The following is an 18940-nucleotide window of genomic DNA, read 5'->3' on the forward strand; positions in this document are numbered from 1 at the left end:
CTTTAACCCCACCTTCTTTTCTTTTTGTTTATCCAAAGCTACAAGACAAATTAGTTCTGCCTCAAGATGACGCCATGGCAGAAAGTGTGGAAAATGTAGGAATTTGCCACCAGAAATATAGGAAATTGGTACGCTCCACTATGAACAGTGTGCACAGAGTCCATGCTGCTCACAGTATGCCTAACTATGTTTTGCCCTATAATAATGTTTCTTTACCCTTAATACACTCTATTTTATGGAAATATTTAAGTTAAAACTGTAAACGTTAATTAAGTGGATAACAAATATTTTGTCTTCAGTGTTATTTGTCTTTATCATTGTCCACTATGGTGCCTTCCACAGGTCCCACCAACTCTGGTAAAGATGTGTATAAATGCCTTAAAATAAATGATTATGTAAACCTCATGATGCAGGTTTCTAACAGTGACTCTTGGAGATTCCCTCTTTTGCCATCTTCCTCCCTGTGTGTGGTGGCAGGATAAAGATAAACCACTCGTGATTCAGTGATTAAACTGCTGTATATTGATTTGAATTAATCTTTTTGAATCCATATGCTAACCCTCCATCTCACTCTAAATTGGACTATCTTCAGTTTTGTTACAATGTTGATGTAGTGTTTATGAGAACCGCAGTTTGTTGAGGTTCCACAGTTTCGTCATTCTGCACTGGGTGCACTGCCAGGTGAAATGCTGTATATAAATTACACTTTGTATGATTGCTTGTGTGTGTTTTTTACTATGTGTGTGGGGTCCATGTGTGTGCTCCAGTGAGTCTGTGTGAGAGAGAGAACAAGAGACCAGCTAACAGAAGTTCTTCAGTGATGTTATGAGTGAGCGCAGGGTAAAAGGCCAGGTATGCTGAGTTACTGTCACACTACTCAAAAGCATGAATCAATCTTCTGTTCAGACATTTAGCTATTTACAGGCTCACAGGAATTTGATCATGCGCTTTCTTGTAATGGTTTTCTAGAATTTCCTAAAGCTTCTAAGGCAGCACTGTTTTACTGGACAGCACTTGTAGGATGGTTGGTGCCTGCACCTGAGAATGACAGAAATGACTAAAAAATATAGGAATGGAGGACCATTGATGTCTCTGAAATTTACAATATCAGAAATGCAATAATTTTACTGAATACATGTGATAAGCTTTTTCTTTTACATTTATAGAATAAATAGAAAACTTTGTATTTTCCACATAATGCAGACACATTGCACAACTTTTTTGTAAAAGATCGAAATCAGTTTAATGTCTGTTAGTATGTAGAAATAAAAAAAGATATGTACTTTAAAAACCAGCCCCTGTTTAAACTGCATCTGGCCCTACATAAATGACAGTTTTCGCCATCGCAGAACGGCAGGAGGCATTGAACTCGGTGAGGTCAATATAGAATGCTATGCATAAAAGTTGTGTCTACATCTCTCAAACATATTGTTGGAGTCGGACATGCATCATGAAAAAATCATCTATTATTACCTATAATAATTAATTATAAAACCATACATACATAGAAATGAATATTCCCTCTGTTATGAAACTAGGACGTGACCGCCATTTTCAAAATCACTGCGGGTATAGCCAAGCAATAATGATACCAATAGTGTTGAGAAATACTTGAGAAAGTCATTTTCAGCATGTAGCTGCTCTGAAGGCAGAGTGAGTAGGGCAGTAAAGCAAATTCTTCTATTCTGGTGATAATCAATAAAGAAAACTTTCCAATACATCATTCTATTTAAGCTGCTTTTCTTGGAAAACAAAATTCTCATAAGCCTGCAATGAGACTAATAAACAAGCCTAAAGCTCCCTACGTTGCTCACAAACCAAACAGGGGTCAGGAAAAATACACACACTTTCATATTATTTTCCCATAAAATGTACTGTATAATTGAATTTCACTGAGAAAAACCATATTGGTTTAAACAGGAGTTCTTATGCACAAGTGTGTTAAGGAGGACTAGACAGTTTGTAGTTTTTTTTTAAGGTTTGTCAGTATCAACTTGCTTTAATCTGCTACTAATGCATGTGCATGAAATTTGCATCTATATTATTCAAAATATATGACTGGTGCACAATTTTACATCACAATAGATCATGAAAAACGTTTAGAGGAGATATGTGACTTCAAAATATCTACATGCACAAGTTTTTATTGTAAGGTGTCAGATTTCTCTAGTCACCTAATCTGTCTGTGTTTTTGTTACCTTTTGTAAAGCTGAAAGCGAGTTGACAAGTGTGTAGTAACTAGGTGACAGAAAGGATTTGGGTAGTAATCCGTCTCACTGATCCTTCTGAAAGAGCCAGCTGTTTAGCGTGCAGCCATGACATGCCTGTTCCTGATACCTGAAGGCTGATGTGTAAACTGACACTCACATTGGCATTTTATGCTGTCAGATCAGACAACACTATCCAACACATTTAGTAGCATAACTGTATTCCATTAGCTCTTTAATTTTTTGTTTAAAATTTGTGACAGGATCTGAATTGCATTTCTATTATTCTTCAGTGTCGCTGTTTGTAAGAAAGCAGAAATGGTATGTGTTTATGGTGTGTGTTGTTTTTTTCTGCTGGTAAGGTCAGGTCAAGCAGAAACAGATAGAATTACTTTGTTTGAGAACTTATAGTATAAACAAAGACTGACTTGAATACTTCTGTGTGATACATGACCTGGTAAATGTACTCATTCTAACCTTTGCAAACATTTTCCTTGATACTGATATCTTCAAGCTGAGTTTTAGATTAGTCTAAGCTGATGTACAGTCTGAGTTCACCCCCATTTAAACAAATGTTCTCTGTCCTTGGAGCAGAGCTGTTGCCAAGATGAGTCTTAAGTAATTAATTTTGTTCAATAAATCTCTGTTTCATCTTGAAGTAAAGTCATTGTCAGCTCTTATCTTTAAGTTTCCCGTCGAACTAATGTTTAATTATTCTTAATAAGTGTAAAATCTTTTAAAGAAAACAGTATTTTTTTCTTAACCTGCACAAGGCTTGTGTGTTATGTGGTCATTATGAAAGCATGGCAAGTCTTTTGATTCCCGGGATTAGATTTCATTGCAACTCAGTAAGCCAAAAGAATCCTTTTTTTGAATGTTTTTGACCCACAGCAATTACCAGTGTCGTTTTCTCTGTCGTTAACTGGATGACACTTTTACAAGGGTAAATGTATGGCTTTTCTTTTTTCCACTTGACCAGTTGTGGTTTGACCGAAAATGTGTAGACGCTTTGATTTATGTCAGATCTGCTCATTTTAACACCAAATGTGAATTAACTTCTTTGTCAAACTGTGGTTCAGACTGCAGGGTATTACATGTGCAACAAACCACAGACAGACACACAGCTTATACACTCACACACACACACACACACACACACACACACACACACACACAGTGGGGTGGTTTATAGGGTGGCAATAAAATGCAACGCTGTGCGAAATGAATCCAGACTGAATTACAGTTTTTCTAAAGCTGTATTTTCTTAGAGTTGAAGATATGGAGCCGCCCAAAGAGTTGTTTATTAGAGGAATATTTAGTTGAGTTTAATTTTCCAACTCTACAGGTGGAAATTTGTGGGACTTGACCCTTCGCTCACACCACCTCTTCTAATGAATTGAGAATCCAAAACTGCATGCATTTTTTTCTCCATATACTATGGCTTACTCCAAAAATGCAAAAAAATATGCCTGCTTGATGGCCTTGAGATGCATCCTATCTTATCTGCTGAAAGCCAGGACAGACTACAGCTCCTCTGTGACCTTGAACAAGATGCTACAGTACATGAGCGAGGGAAGTTTGACTGAAGGCTTTACATGATTTAAAAAAAACTTTCTGTGTCAAAATATTTTACTTGTTACCATAGGAAATGAGTTTCTTTGTTTTTAAATGTAATTGCTACATTAAACCTTCCATAAGTTCACAACAGCCCTGTGCAATTTCTCACAATGTTTTCTCATGTTGTGATATGGTTCAGGTGCAGTGCAGCTGCGTGACCAATCTCTCCTGTGAATGTTGAAACCAACTAACGTGAACACAACATCTCCTGGTAAGAACAGCATTTGTTGTATGTAAGTACATTTTATTTATTCGGTCCTTTAAATAACATTATTACTGACAGAAATGCTGGACTTCATATCCAAAAACCTTAAAAACAAATAAGAGCAAGGACATTTTAAGCTCAAGTTAATATCACACACAAGGAAGTGTGAAACAAATGGATGAAAAACAAAACAACAATTTGCACAATAACCATGTTACGAATGCCAAACACAAAAAGTTTATATTTTATCTTATACTGACAGAGAGCAAGGGCACATTCATATCATATGCCCTGGGCAGCAGTTGAAAAGGCTGTCTCTTTTGTGCTTGAGACATGATGCATGGACATGTAGTACTTTGTTGAACTGAGAGCTCTCTGTGTAGAGGGAAATTTACATGGTAATATGCACCTTAAAATTCATTCTTAGATGGATGGGGAGCCAATGCAAAAAGGATAGGCATGGGGCGATGTGCTTGTGTTTTTTGATGGCAGTCAGGAGTCTTGCATTTTGAACAAGCTGCAGATGTGATAACTGAGACTAAGAAAGATAAAAGTTACTGTAGTGTGACAGTAGTCAATAAATGACTTTTTTAGATTGTAAAATTTTAAAAAGGATTTACAATTTTCAATAATTCTTATAAAGGGAAAGCTGCTTCTGATCACTAAGTTGATGTGCTTTATCTAAATGGGGATTTGAATGTTCAGTTTTGTCACCACATGGTTTGAAGACGTTGTCCATCTGTGATGAATCTTTAGATATTAGATACAGATAAATGGGCTGGGCTTATGTAAGGCTTATGTAGCACTTTTCTAATCATGCTGGTGCTTCATTGTGCTTTTTGCACTACAGCCACATTGACCCAGCAACGCTACCAGCGCTGATACATCCATACACCCATACACAGTTATACATATACAGTTATACTCTGTCAACACATTCTTTAATGAGCAATAGGTCATTTACCACCTTATGTAGTGCATTTTATTACTATAATGTAACTTAAAACTCAACCAAATAAGGTTTGAGTACCATGTTGGAGTGCAACTAAAGAAGGATGTGTGAAAAGGAAATAAATAAAAAAGCTTAGTGCTTTCTTGTTCTTTGAACTCAAAACTTTCTTAATCAGTGACATGAATCCTTTTTTACCTCTCATTATGTTTTATTAAAAACGTGCATGTACATCATTCTGATACAAAAGCAGTGCAGTATGAGAAAACATAACTTTCATGAAAGTTAAAGAGTAAATTGAATTTACAGATTTATACACGACTGTAATTTTCTATCAAAATGTTGCTCTGAGTCAGTATGCTTAGCACATTTCATTTTGCTATGCATAATTCTCATGGAAGGTTACTAGTCATGTGCTGCAGACACACATTTCATTACTGATGTAACTTGAGAAGTTTCTTTCAAGCATGTAAAATACCACCTGACACATTCACAAACACACATATAGGAAAAGGAATGTACATGTGAACTTGCATGTGTAGTCTCAGGTGTGCTGGGAACAGCATCTTTCAGCATGACGAGACTCTGACCTGAAAACGACTGCAGAGTGAGAAGCAGGGCCAGGGTAATGATGTGTAAATGTAAATAAGAGAGATGAAGGAAGGTGAGCTAATGAACACAAATGAAAACAAAGTCTTCTAGTTGTTTCCATTACATCTGACACCAAGGACTTCTGCTGTGTAGATGCTGCTATGAGCCAAGCTGGACACAAACCTTCTGTTTACCTGATATATACGTTTCTACTATTTATTGTTTAAGCAGCCACAAACTATTATTTTGCTAGTTAGGTATGAAATGTAGTAGTCTGAAGTTAGCTAAAGTGGTTATGTGATAAAAAATACCACAAGCAGGAGGTTTCTCATAATTGTTATAATTTGATTAGATGAAAAATTCAACCAGTCAAAATGGGAATTAGAACCACAATCAAATCAATCAAATAGGGCGGAATATAAAATCTTTTGGCAAAATTGTAAAATTTAATTAGAATAAGGTTTGACTGTTATTGTGATTGTCACTATAATTAATTGAAAAACCTTAGCTAGCAGGGAGAATACAATTATATGAAATGGATAAGAACATAAGTTTGCATTATTTTACAGAAAGCCAAAGAAAATAACTGTGTGTTTGACTGTTATTGTGATTGTCACTATAATTAATTGAAAAACCTTAGCTAGCAGGGAGAATACAATTATATGAAATGGATAAGAACATAAGTTTGCATTATTTTACAGAAAGCCAAAGAAAATAACTGAGTGTGTTTTTCAACAAAATGAAAATCAAGGCAAGGTTTGGCCAGTTTTTTTTTTTATAGCCCACATCAGGAACTGTGAGTGCTGTTAAGGGCTGGACCATTGGCTGCACTTAGAAAAGCATAACCTTTGCAAGTGTTTATAACTCTACATTCTGTATCAGTCTTTCTTTAACATGTGCTGCAATTTCTTAAATTGATTGGTACAAAGCCTTTGTGCAATGGCAAGCTGCTGAAAGAAAGTACCTTGGTGCTTATTTAGCCAATGAAATATGTTGCCTTCAAAATAAAAGCCAGTTTTTCATAATGAGAGCACATCTAATGACATCTAATGGCCCTGATGTGGCACACTGGCCATAAAATGTTTTTGTGACATTGAAACTCTTGATAAACTTCAGATTTCTATATTGAGAAATTCAAGTCAAAGTTTTGGTTGTATATTCATTCATTCATTCATTCATCTCCTATACCGCTTATTCCATAGTGGGTCACGTGGGAGCTGGTGCCTATCACCAGTGGTCTATGGGTGAGAGGCAGGGTACACCCTGGATAGGTTTATTTGTACAGTTTTTATCCATTTGAACCAACTTTATTTTATGTATAATTCTTCAATTAGAGTAGCACCTATTACTTTGAGCAATGCTGTTGGAGAGATATAAATATTTGCCAAATAGGATTTGTAAAAATAATTTTAAAACGGAACTATAGCCTCAAATAACAGTTAACACTGACACATCATGGCCATGCTTGGACTAAATGTACAAAAATAACAATAATCTCTAAATGTATTTCTCAAAGACAGGACCCTGCTTAGTGTATCATTTATTAGCTGTTTTATTCAAAAACCAAAACAAGGAAACAAACAAAAATGTGAAGTTAAAACATGTTACATGTGGATAATTGGTATACTTTGCTTATTCTTGAAGGTTTGGTATATCAGTAGTTTGGGTTTGACTGAGTGCAAAACGTTCTGTGGAGATTTTCTAAGGTTTGATTCACTTATTAATTGTTGTTATTTGGTACATTTTATGAAAAAAGTAATGGTTAGGGTCAGTGTCATTGTATGTTAGTGGAAGTAAATTTGTTTACGTGCTTTAGCAATCTTTTGATCTTCAGCAGCAGCAGAAAGTATTTAATGTTCTAACACTGGAAGCAGAGGTCCTTGTGATAATCCCTGTTTGGGACAGAGCAGACGTGTATATGAACTGCTGGAATCGCTACTGTTTACTAGCAGAGAACTGTATTTACAGTGTAGCAGGAGTCATTCTACTGTGCTAAGTGTGCTCATGTGAGGCCGGATAGGAATAAAGCACATGATGGTCTAGTTTTCACATAAAACTGCAGTAAGATGGTTAAAGTCTTGCTGCAGGTATTGGCTTTTACAAACTGTTATTTCATAATGGTACTATGTCTTGTTTGCACTTACACATCACTAATAACCCTTCTCAGTCTTCTCAGTGTTCATACTTGCACAATAACATGTTTGACTGAAACACGTCCGCCTCGACCTTTAGGGTGTTAGCAGCGTTGACGTTTGTTTGGACATGATTCAGTTCTTCAGACTGCTGCAAGGTCACATTGGTTGACATCAAAGGAAAGAATTTCTTCCTGGGCGATGCTGACAGAGCTTTGTGTTTATTCTAAAACTGACTGTCTGGCTGTTTTTGTTTCTGTCTGTCTTTGGCACTGACTGCCTTCATTCCAGCCTTGCCTACCTTTGTACGCTGTTGTCTGCACAGCTGTCTTTTTGCGACTCTTGCCTAACATTTGGCCTCAGTTGCTGTTTTATTTTATACCTTTCTGAGGTGCCTCCAAAGTTGTGTAGCTTAGCTACAAGAAGAAAATAATTGGATGTTTTTATGTTAGAGGAAGACAGTGAACATTTTTTTATTTTTGTATTACATTGTCAGCACAATGTAAATTAATATGGATTGACTGGATCTGACAAAGTCTTCTGTGATTTTCACTTGAATGCAAGTTTATAGGAACTCCTGATTGCTCAATTTTTCTCTATTTGTTTAACTTTGGAACACCTCTTTAAACCATAGCCAGCTGAAAGTCTTTGGAAAACATACAAGGTTGGTCTCTGTGGTTTGGAGTGTTTTGCACCTGTCTCTCATAAGTTATTGTCTTCATTTTAACACAGCAAGTCCAGTCAGGATGAAGTGGTTTGTGATTTGTGTGTTTAACGCCACACAGGTGGAGAGCAGCAACACAATATAAGGTCATGTCGACTAAGTGCTCCAGTGCACATACAGTAAATAAAAATAAAAGTAATTTAAGATTACAACATGATTAATGCAGTCGGCTATTTGCAAGCAATAATGCTCTTCTCTTTAAAAAATACAAAGTGCAGCATTTAAAAGACTGATTGTCCTGTCACTGTCATGATCTGTCTGTGTTAGGTTTTTGAGTTTGAGTTGTATCTGTTTTCTCTGCACTGCCATGTCTTCTGTTACTGTTATTCTAGTTAATTCATGTTGATCAGATACATCTTTGTGTTTAATCTTTTGGGTTAATGTGCTAGATGTGTTTATATTTCCTTGTCCTAACCCTAACCCTGTTTATGTTCTTTAGTTTAATTGTTAACTGGTTTGTTCATTGGTCCAATCTTCTCCCTACCCTAGTATTTATATTGTCTGTTTTTCATTGTTCTCGACAGGATCCAACTGTTAGCTTCCCCCCACTTTATTGATATCACAATGGAGAAATTAACTTGTTACAGCAGCTCTTAGTAACACACAAGTAGGGTGCAGATAGTTATGAAAAAATGTGCAATCAAAGAAGAACAAGATAAATGTGCAAAAACGAGTAGTAATAATAAAATAAAATACAAAATAAATAAATAAAATAAATAATACAAAATTAAGTATAGTAAAAAGTCGCGGTAATTTTTGCTAAAGTGACAATGATTGCAGGTATGTACAAATACTGACGTTGTTGCAATAGTTATTTTACGGTAGAATTGAACAGCGGTGGGGATGAAGGACCTGTGGTAGCGCTCCTTTCTGCACTGAGGGTGTCTCAGTCGGCCACTGAAGGAGCTGCTCAGCTTCTCTTCAGTCTGGTGCAGTGGGTGATAGGTTTTCCGTGATGGATGTGAGCTTGGCTAACATTCTCCTCTCACCCACCACCTCCACAAATGGACAGCCCAGTACAGAGCTGGCCCTCCTAACCAGCTTGTTCAGTCTGTCCCGCTGTCCCGCTCTGTGCTGCCTGGGGCCCAGCAGAAAACAGCGTAGAGGATGGCAGAGGCTACCACAGAGTCATAAAAAGTCCTGAGCAAAGGCCTGCAGACTCTAAAGGACCTAAGTCTCCTCAGAAGGCGGCCCTTTTGTACAGGGCGTTGGTGTTATGGGACCAGTCCAGTTTATTGTTGAGGTGAACACACAGGTATTTAAAACTGTCAGCTGTCTCAATGTCCTCCCCCTGGATATTCACTGGTAAGTGAGGTGGTGTCCTTCTCTTGAAGTCTATGACAATCTCCTTCGTCTTACTGGAGTTCAAGCACAGGTGGTTGCGCTAACACCAGCCCACAAAGTCCATGATGACCGACCCACACTCTAGCTTATTCCCCTCAGACACGCAGCCCACATTGACTAAGAACTTCTGGGCATGACAGCCGTCCTTGTTGTAGGCGAAGTCTGCGGTGTAAAGAGTGAAAAGAAACAGTGACAGGACAGTACCCTGTGGGTCCCAGTGCTGCAAACTACCACCTCTGACTCGCAGCTGTGCAGCCTCACATACTGTGGCCGGTCAGTGAGGTAATTAATGGTCCAGGCAGCGAGGTGTCTATCCACTCCCGGATACTCCAGCTTCCCCTGCAGCAGCCCCAATCTGATGGTGTTGAAAGTGCTGGAGAAGTCAAAGAACATAACTCTCACAGCGCTCCGGCGACTCTAGGTGGGTGAGCACCCACTGCAGCAGGTAGATGACAGAGTCCTCTACTCCAATGTTGGGCCTGTAGGCAAACTGCAGCGGGTCTAAGGTAGGGGCTCACCACAGTGCGGAGGTGGGTGAGGATGAACCTCTCCATGGTCTTCATCAGGTGGGAAGTCAAGGCAACTGGTTAGTAGTGGGCCAATTCCTTGGCATACATTGTTTTTGGAACCGGAACCACTCAGGAAGTCTTTCACAGTACAGGGACCTTCTCCATACACAGGCTCAGATTGTACATGTGGCTGAGGACCTCAAGAACTGGTCTGTACAGGTCATCAGCAGTCTGGGACTGATGCCGTCTGGTAGTGCAGATTTCCTCAGATTTTTCCTCACCTGGTCTAATGTGAGGGAGAGAGGGGAGTGAGGGGGGGACTGAGGTAGACTGCTGGGGGTGGGGGGCAGAGAGGGGTTGGTGCTATGTACAGGCCATATGGGGTGCGCTAGAAGCACGGGTGTGAAGGGGCAGGCTGTAGGTGAAGGTAGTTGGGGGAAGGGAGGAGTGGGGAGTAAGGGGAGAACTAAACCTGCTGAAATAACAGTTTATATAGGCTGCCCAGCCCTGGTCTCCATCAGCTGTCCCTCAGACATTCTGTCCAAATCCAGAAATATTCTCAAGTCCTCTCCACACGTCCGGCCCGTTGTTCTGCGTGAGCCGCTCCTCCAGCTTCTTCCCATAGTCCTTCATACACCTCGCAGGGCCTACTTGCCAACAATTTTACTTTTTTTCCACATCGGCTGGATATACTGTATTGAAAAATGGATTATGTTCTTGCTTTGTAAAGGTTTAGTATGATGTCTTTAGAGACATCAAACAGTCAGTCTTGTGATGTAATGAAGGCGCTGATGAATCTGTGCACAAACTTTCACAACGTGTGTTTTCCGGCAGAAGCTACTGTCTATGTAAATACCTAGATCAGGGGTTCCCAACTAAAATAGCAGGAGGTCCACTACCTCCATCATCCAAACACTTTGGGGTCCGAACATTTTAAACTAACTGACAAATATATTTTCTTTCATTTTTATTTAACATTTAATTAACACTATAATTTTTGTTTTTTAACTACTGATCAATAATTCATATGCCCATGAAATAATCTGCTGAACAAAAAAATGCAATCCAATTGTAAGTACCAATATTAAATGCACTCTGAATGAAACAGTCGAGCTGGGTTTGTACATCTGGTTCTGGTAGTTTGGCTTGAAGTTCTTATGTTTGGTTTCATATCTCTTTAGATTTCCAATCTTTATAAGTCCAACTGATTCAAAACATACAAGGCAGACTGGCCTTACACCCCAAGGAACTTAAAAGGAAAGTGTGTGCTTCTGTCCATTCATCTTTAAACGTGATTTTCACCTTACGTATTTTTAATGAAGCCATCTTCTTTTACTCACTCATCTGTGCACCAAGTCATTAAACTATCAGCAAGTGTGAGCTCCCAAGCTAGTAACTTAGCAACCCGGTTCAAGGACCCACATAGCTTCCTATTTTTCATTCTCTGGCAGTTGGCATACAACGATGTGGTGCATTACTGCCACCAGCTGGCTTAGAGTGTGGATCAGAATGTCGCTGATCCACATAGCTGCCCATCGCGCCTGTTCAAAAGTGAGACTCGGCAGCCGGCACAGATAAAATGTTTATATCTACATAGTAAATGAGGAAATGCTTTGCGGTCCGGACAAAACACTCTCTGGGTCCAGATTAGGTCTGGAGTCCAGGGTTTGGGGACCCCTGGCCTAGCGGTTCCCAAAACTACTTTATGCGAAAACATCGTCAGCAGAAGTAAGAGGTGAAAATACATTTTGTGTATGTACTGAGTCAGATACAACGTTAGAAACCTAAAGCTGTCCTGCAAATACTCTTGCTGGGAGTAAAAACATCTGTGGCTATCAAGAAAAACAGAAACCCAGTTCATTCTTAAAAGATACAGGTAAGTGTTGGGAACTGAATTTCCTTGATTGATTGCCTTTGTTTTGTGCAATTTTAGTCTTGCTGTGCATGTTGCCAAAATAAAATAATGTTGCATGGAACACATGGAAAAGTAATATTTTAAATGATGCCATTGTACTAAAATGTTTAACTTTTTGTTAAATATGATTGTAAGATATGTACGAAATTATGACTTGTAACATCTAAACTAATTTGGCTTGCCACATACACATGCAGACAGAAGACAGGTGTGCGGTCAGAGGAAGGGTCAGCAGACTTGGTCCAACTACCAAGTATAGAGAATCCACTGTTCAGAGATCCTTAGGTTCACTGCAGGTTCTCATATAACCACCAGAGCTTTTCTGTCAAGAGGAAAGCATGAATGCCAAACACACAAAACATGCATTCATTCCTCCATGTATTCTCACCTTTATCTGAAGTACATAATACATCTGTGGAAGTTTATGTTCAAATTCCACAACATATTTACCCATACTTAGTCAGACAAATAATGTGGAACACCCTCTGTTCTGCTATCAGATCATCAAGATGTCCATGATCCTGTTACCAGAAAACATGAATGCCTTTTTCCTCTCCTGCCCCACAATCTAACTAGTCACCCATATCAACTTCTCCGCTGTTTGCCCTTCTCTCCAAAATCTCTCCCTATCCCTATATCTCTTTGAGAAAACACTGTGCACAGTGTCTATTCAGCATATAACAGAGGACCTGTTCTAAACAGAGAAACATTGCACTCACACTTTGACCTCTGAAGATGAACTCTGCACTCCTAACTAAGTTGTGACACATATAATCATGTATTTACAGGCCTTTGTGAGAGGATTCTGTGTGTGGGGAAGCTGGAGACCAATTCATGTTTTATTTCTACAGAGCAGTTTATATACAGCACCCCAATAATTATCAACATGCCTGAGAAAGATATGTAAAACTCTAAAAATTAATTCAGTTTGTGTTACAGTAGCATAATCTCACACTGAAAAACGTAAGAAACCACAACAGTTATTTGAGCACATTTGTTTAGGTGAGAAAAGAAAATTCAACTAAAAAAAAATGTATGCTTTAATGTTAATCAAAGTATACGAACTTTTACTTAGTAATTCATGACTTGTGTTTTCATTGGCTGTAAATGTAAAATGAGATTCATACCTTTCAGTCTACCATCACAAACAGGAATGTGTAGGATTTGCTGAAGTCTACTTAGAGTTTAACAAGTGCTTTTACAGTATAGGACATCAGAAAATTTTAAATAAAACCAGCCAATCTAATGTATGGGTTTAGTATGTTTACTTGCATCAGAAAAGTTATTTTAGAGTGCAGATCCTAAAATGTTAAAGAGAATAGGGTCTTGGAAATAAAGATTCATTTATTATTTATATGTTGTGTATACATTTTCACTAGTGCTGCCAGTACTTGAGGGTGCTTCTTTGTAATAAATTGCCGCCAAACATCACATTACAATACAAAGAAGATATCTTTATAATATAATATGAGCTCATACTTGACAAAAAGGAAACTCATTGGGAAAAGATATAAAATATGATGTGGGAGCAAGGAGAAATAAATGACTTTATAAAAAAGAGAGATCTGAAAACAATTTTATGTCTTTGCCAAATGGGCAAGAGCCAGTTTTTTCTTTGCTTTTTGTGCTTATAAGCACACATATAACCAAAGAGATTTCAGCCCATTCTTAGTGCAACAAGAACAACAAATGTTATTCCACAGAAAATTACATTCGAAATAAGCCTCACAGCTGACAATTATTGACATACTAAAAGAACAAAAGTGGTTTCTCTGCCACAAAAGTCTACACATAATATCTTGCAATTTATGTGTTGTTATCACACTGAGAGGGCATCAAATTAAAAACTGGACCTTGTGCAGAATGACACAAAGCAAAATGACACAAAGAACTTGGGTCAATCTATTCTGCAAGGTGCTACTTCGAACTTGATCAGGCTAAATTTTTAACTACAATGCACAAGATAATGTGCAAGACCTTGTCTGCTTTCTTTTTATTAGAATGTGTTATGCGAGCATGAGTCATTCTTGCTCTGCTCTTGCAAAGAGGCAAAGAAGATACCAAGTAATGTGACAGTGTTTACTATGTAATGGTCATTCTGATGCAAAAGTTAAAGTAAGTAAAAAAAAAGTAAAATAAAATGCCTAGATCTGCAAATAAGCAGATGTTTGCCAGTAATGATGGGATGGCAAATAAATACTCAGTTTTACCACTAAGGTTCACTTTCTACAGGAATTTAAGATGACAGAAAGCTGCACAGTTTTCAATAAGTGTATTCTAAAATTAATTAGTAATGGCAACTTGTTTACTCCCCTTCACTCGGCTGAATTCCTCTGTTTACACACATACAATAACATATGTGCAGTATATACAGGGGTTGGACAATGAAACTGAAACACCTTGTTTTAGACCACAATAATTTATTAGTATGGTGTAGGGCCTCCTTTTGCGGCCAATACAGTGTCAATTCATCTTGGGAATGACATATACAAGTCCTGCACAGTGGTCAGAGGGATTTTAAGCCATTCTTCTTGCAGGATAGTGGCCAGGTCACTACGTGATACTGGTGGAGGAAAACGTTTCCTGACTCGCTCCTCCAAAACACCCCAAAGTGGCTCAATAATATTTAGATCTGGTGATTGTGCAGGTCATGGGAGATGTTCAACTTCACTTTCATGTTCATCAAACCAATCTTTCACCAGTCTTGCTGTGTGTATTGGTGCATTGTCATCCTGATACACGGCACCGCCTTCAGGATACAATGTTTGAACCATTGGATGCACATGGTCCTCAAGAATGGTTCGGTAGTCCTTGGCAGTGACGCGCCCGTCTAGCACAAGTATTGGGCCAAGGGAATGCCATGATATGGCATCCCAAACCATCACTGATCCACCCCCATGCTTCACTCTAGGTATGCAACAGTCTGGGTGGTACGCTTCTTTGGGGTTTCTCCACACCGTAACTCTCCCGGATGTGGGGAAAACAGTAAAGCTGGACTCATCAGAGAACAATACATGTTTCACATTGTCCACAGCCCAAGATTTGCGCTCCTTGCACCATTGAAACCGACGTTTGGCATTGGCATGAGTGACCAAAGGTTTGGCTATAGCAGCCCGGCCGTGTATATTGACCCTTTGGAGCTCCCGACAGACAGTTCTGGTGGAAACAGGAGAGTTGAGGTGCACATTTAATTCTGCCGTGATTTGGGCAGCCGTGGCTTTATGGTTTTTGGATACAATCTGGGTTAGCACCCGAACATCCCTTTCAGACAGCTTCCTCTTGCGTCCACAGTTAATCCTGTTGGATGTGGTTCGTCCTTCTTGGTGGTATGTTGACATTACCCTGGATACCGTGGCTCTTGATACATCACAAAGACTTGCTGTCTTGGTCACAGATGCGCCAGCAAGACGTGCACCAACAATTTGTCCTCTTTTGAACTCTGGTATGTCACTCATAATGTTGTGTGCATTTCAATATTTTGAGTAAAACTGTGCTCTTACCCTGCTAATTGAACCTTCACACTCTGCTCTTACTGGTGCAATGTGCAATCAATGAAGACTGGCTACCAGGCTGGTCCAATTTAGCCATGAAACCTCCCACACTAAAATGACAGGTGTTTCAGTTTCATTGTCCAACCCCTGTATGTGTGAGCAGTTCTATCTTTGAAACAGTTATTGCTTTTGATACTATTGGGTGTGATACCACACAGATCGTGACAGAGTCTCACCCACAGCTAATGGTTATGTAAATATCATAACCATCTGAGGACATAAGCATGTGTGTGTGTGTGTGGGGGGGGGGGTGGGGTGGGGTGTTCTGCTTAATATTCTTTTATCCATTATCATATGGAGATCAGATGTTGGACAAATGCGCCATTGTTGAAGGCTGAGTTATAGGCAAATGTGTGCCAGCATGCTTGTATGTGTATGTGAAGTTGTGGTTTACTAGTTCAGGGCCTCATCTGTTTCCCTGATACTGTGGAGGATCACATGCTATTACAGATGAGAAGTCCGGAGCTTGTTATTAAATGTCATAGGCCAATCTTCTAGAATAACCAATAATATTCTCACGGCTTCCAGGTTTTGTGGATATGTCCATGCTGACACACATTGAATCTTATGCAGACCCTACTAATTTAGCTTGGAGAAACGTACGTCTGTCTGTCTGTCTGTCTGTCTGTCTGTCTGTCTGTCTGTCTGTCTGTCTGTCTGTCTGTCTGTATAGCGCCAATTCACAACACATGTTGTCTCAAGGCACTTCACAACAGTCAGGTACATACATTCCAATTAATCCTAACCATTGAACAATGCAGTCTGAATTAGTTATTTATTCAAATTGGATAAAAAGTTTTTCTGTCTAAGGAAACCCAGCAGATTGCATCCAGTTAGTGACTTGGAGCATTCACTCCTCCTGGATGAGCATGTAGAGACAGTGGACAGTCACTGGCGTTGACTTTGCAGCAATCCCTCATACTGAGCATGCAGGTAGCAACAGCGGAGAGGAAAAAACTCCCTTTTAACAGGAAGAAACCTCCAGCAGAACCAGGCTCAGTGTGAGCGGCCATCTGCCACGACCGACTGGAGGTTAGAGAGAACAGCAGAGACACAAAGAGAACAAAGCAGCACTGATCCAGGAGTACTTTCTATGGGAAGGAAAAGTAAATGTTAATGGATGTAGCTCCTTTAGTCGTTTCACCTAGAAAGAAAGAACAGATAAACTCTGAGCCAGTTTTCAAGGTTAGAGTCTGAAAGAGAGCACATAGAGTTAGTCACAGTTAAGCTCAGTCAATCGCCATGTCTAGGAGAGAGAAAGGGTTAAACACTAAAAGACAGGGCCATGTGGATCATCGGTAGAGGGTGAGCATTAAGTTGTTGCCAGCAGAAGCTTGGACGATGCCCCTCTCCAGAAAGGTGTCACAGGTAGACACAGAGCCAGGCCAGGTGTAGCTTCTAGGAAGAGAAAAGAGAGAAGAAAGTTAAAAGCTGAAATAACAGCAAATAATGCAAAATTGGAGAGTAGCGTGAAAATGTAGCGAAGAGGTGAAAGTGGTCATTATGTCCTCCAGCAGCCTAAGCCTATAGCAGCATAACTACACAGATAGTTTCAGTTCAGATTATTTAGTTAAATGGCGCTTATTTACAACAATGTCGTCTCAAGGCACCCCAGAAAAGGTCCCACTGATGGTCATTGTTATACTAAAAACCACAAGGATTGGGATACCTCCCTCTGTCAGACTGATTATAACCATTGGAAAAGAGAAGGGGTCATACAGGTAGCAGAAATGAAGGGTGTGTTTGCACGTCAACCATAACTGAGCCGGTTTAGGCTAAACCTGACTCCCTCTTACTCCATCCAACAGGGAGGGAGGAAGGCTCCCTCCCTGATAACCTAAGCCACTCTAACTATAAGCTTTATGAAAAAGGAAAGTTTTAAGCCTATCCTTAAAAGTAGACAGGGTGTCTGCCTCACGGACCAAAACCGGGAGCTGGTTCCACAGGGGAGGAGCCAGCTAAAGGATCTGCCTCCCATTCTACTTCTAGAGACTCTAGGAACCACCAGTAAACCTGCAGTCTGAGAACGAAGTGCTCTGTTAGGAACATATGGAACAATCAGATCTCTGATGTATGATGGAGCTAGATCATTAAGGGCTTTATATGTGAGGAGGAGAATTTTAAATTATATTCTGGATTTAACAGGGAGCCAATGAAGGGAAGCTAACATAGGAGAAATATGATCTCTCTTTTTAATTTTCATCAGAATTCTTGCTACAGAATTTTGAATCAGCTGAAGGCTTTTAACTGCATTTTGTGGACATCTTGATATTAAAGAATTACAATAGTCCAGCCTTAAAGTAACAAATGACTAGCGTCACTCCTAGATAGGATATTTCTAATTTTGGCAATGTTCCGGAGGTGAAAAAAGGAAATCCTAGAAACCTGTTTAATATGGGATTTAAATGACATGTCCTGGTCAAAAGTAACACCAAGGGTTTTTACTTTATTACCGGAGGTCAATTTAATGCCATCCAGGTTAAGTGATTGACTAAGCAGTTTCTTTTTTAAAGACTCCGGTCCAAAGACGACAACTTCTGTCTTGTCTGAATTTAGAAGCAAAAAATTTAAAGTCATCCAAGTTTTTGTATCTTCAAGACATGCTTGTAGTCTATGTAACTGGTTGGGTTCATCAGGATTTATGGATAAGTAAAGCTGAGTATCATCAGCGTAACAGTGAAAATTGATCCCATGCTGCATGATAATTTGACCTATTGGAATCTTATATATAGCAAAGAGAATTGGCCCAAGTACTGAACCCTGTGGTACTCCACAATTAACCCTGGAGTTTAAAGATGATTTATCATTTACATGAACAAACTGGAATCTGTCAGACAAATAAGATTTAAACCAGCTGTTCCCCTGATCCCTACAGCATATTCCAGCCTTTTTAAGAGAATATTATGGTCGACTGTATCAAATGCAGCACTGAGATCTAACAGAACCAGTACGGACACAAGTCCATTATCCGAGGCCATAAGAATATCATGAACACAAAAGGAAAACATTTGTCTTCCCACTATGAAGCTAATAAGGCAAATGAACTAAACAATTTCTATTTACTGTTTGAAACTCTGGGTCATAGGGAATGTTGGGATTTGTAACAGGATGTTACATAAATGAGGACAACATTTTTATTAAACCTGATTCTGTTAATAAAGTTTAAAAAAATATACACACTAACAAAGTGACTGGG

The 18940-nt window shown here is 39.1% G+C and overlaps 1 protein-coding gene across 2 annotated transcripts in view; it reads left to right on the forward strand.

The window, feature by feature from the left end:
- The window catches only part of bmpr1ba (bone morphogenetic protein receptor, type IBa), a 95858-nt gene that overhangs the window by 20789 nt on the left and 56129 nt on the right, over nt 1-18940 (forward strand). The window contains exon 2 of one of the 2 annotated variants that reach the window (XM_047381617.1): nt 3964-4057. The gene's annotated coding sequence lies outside the window, so the exon portion shown is untranslated. The remainder of the gene's footprint in view (nt 1-3963; nt 4058-18940) is intronic. The other variant, XM_047381618.1, reaches the window with a different exon arrangement.

Source organism: Girardinichthys multiradiatus, chromosome 12, assembly GCF_021462225.1.
Source record: "Girardinichthys multiradiatus isolate DD_20200921_A chromosome 12, DD_fGirMul_XY1, whole genome shotgun sequence".
Classification (NCBI taxonomy): Eukaryota; Metazoa; Chordata; class Actinopteri; order Cyprinodontiformes; family Goodeidae; genus Girardinichthys; species Girardinichthys multiradiatus.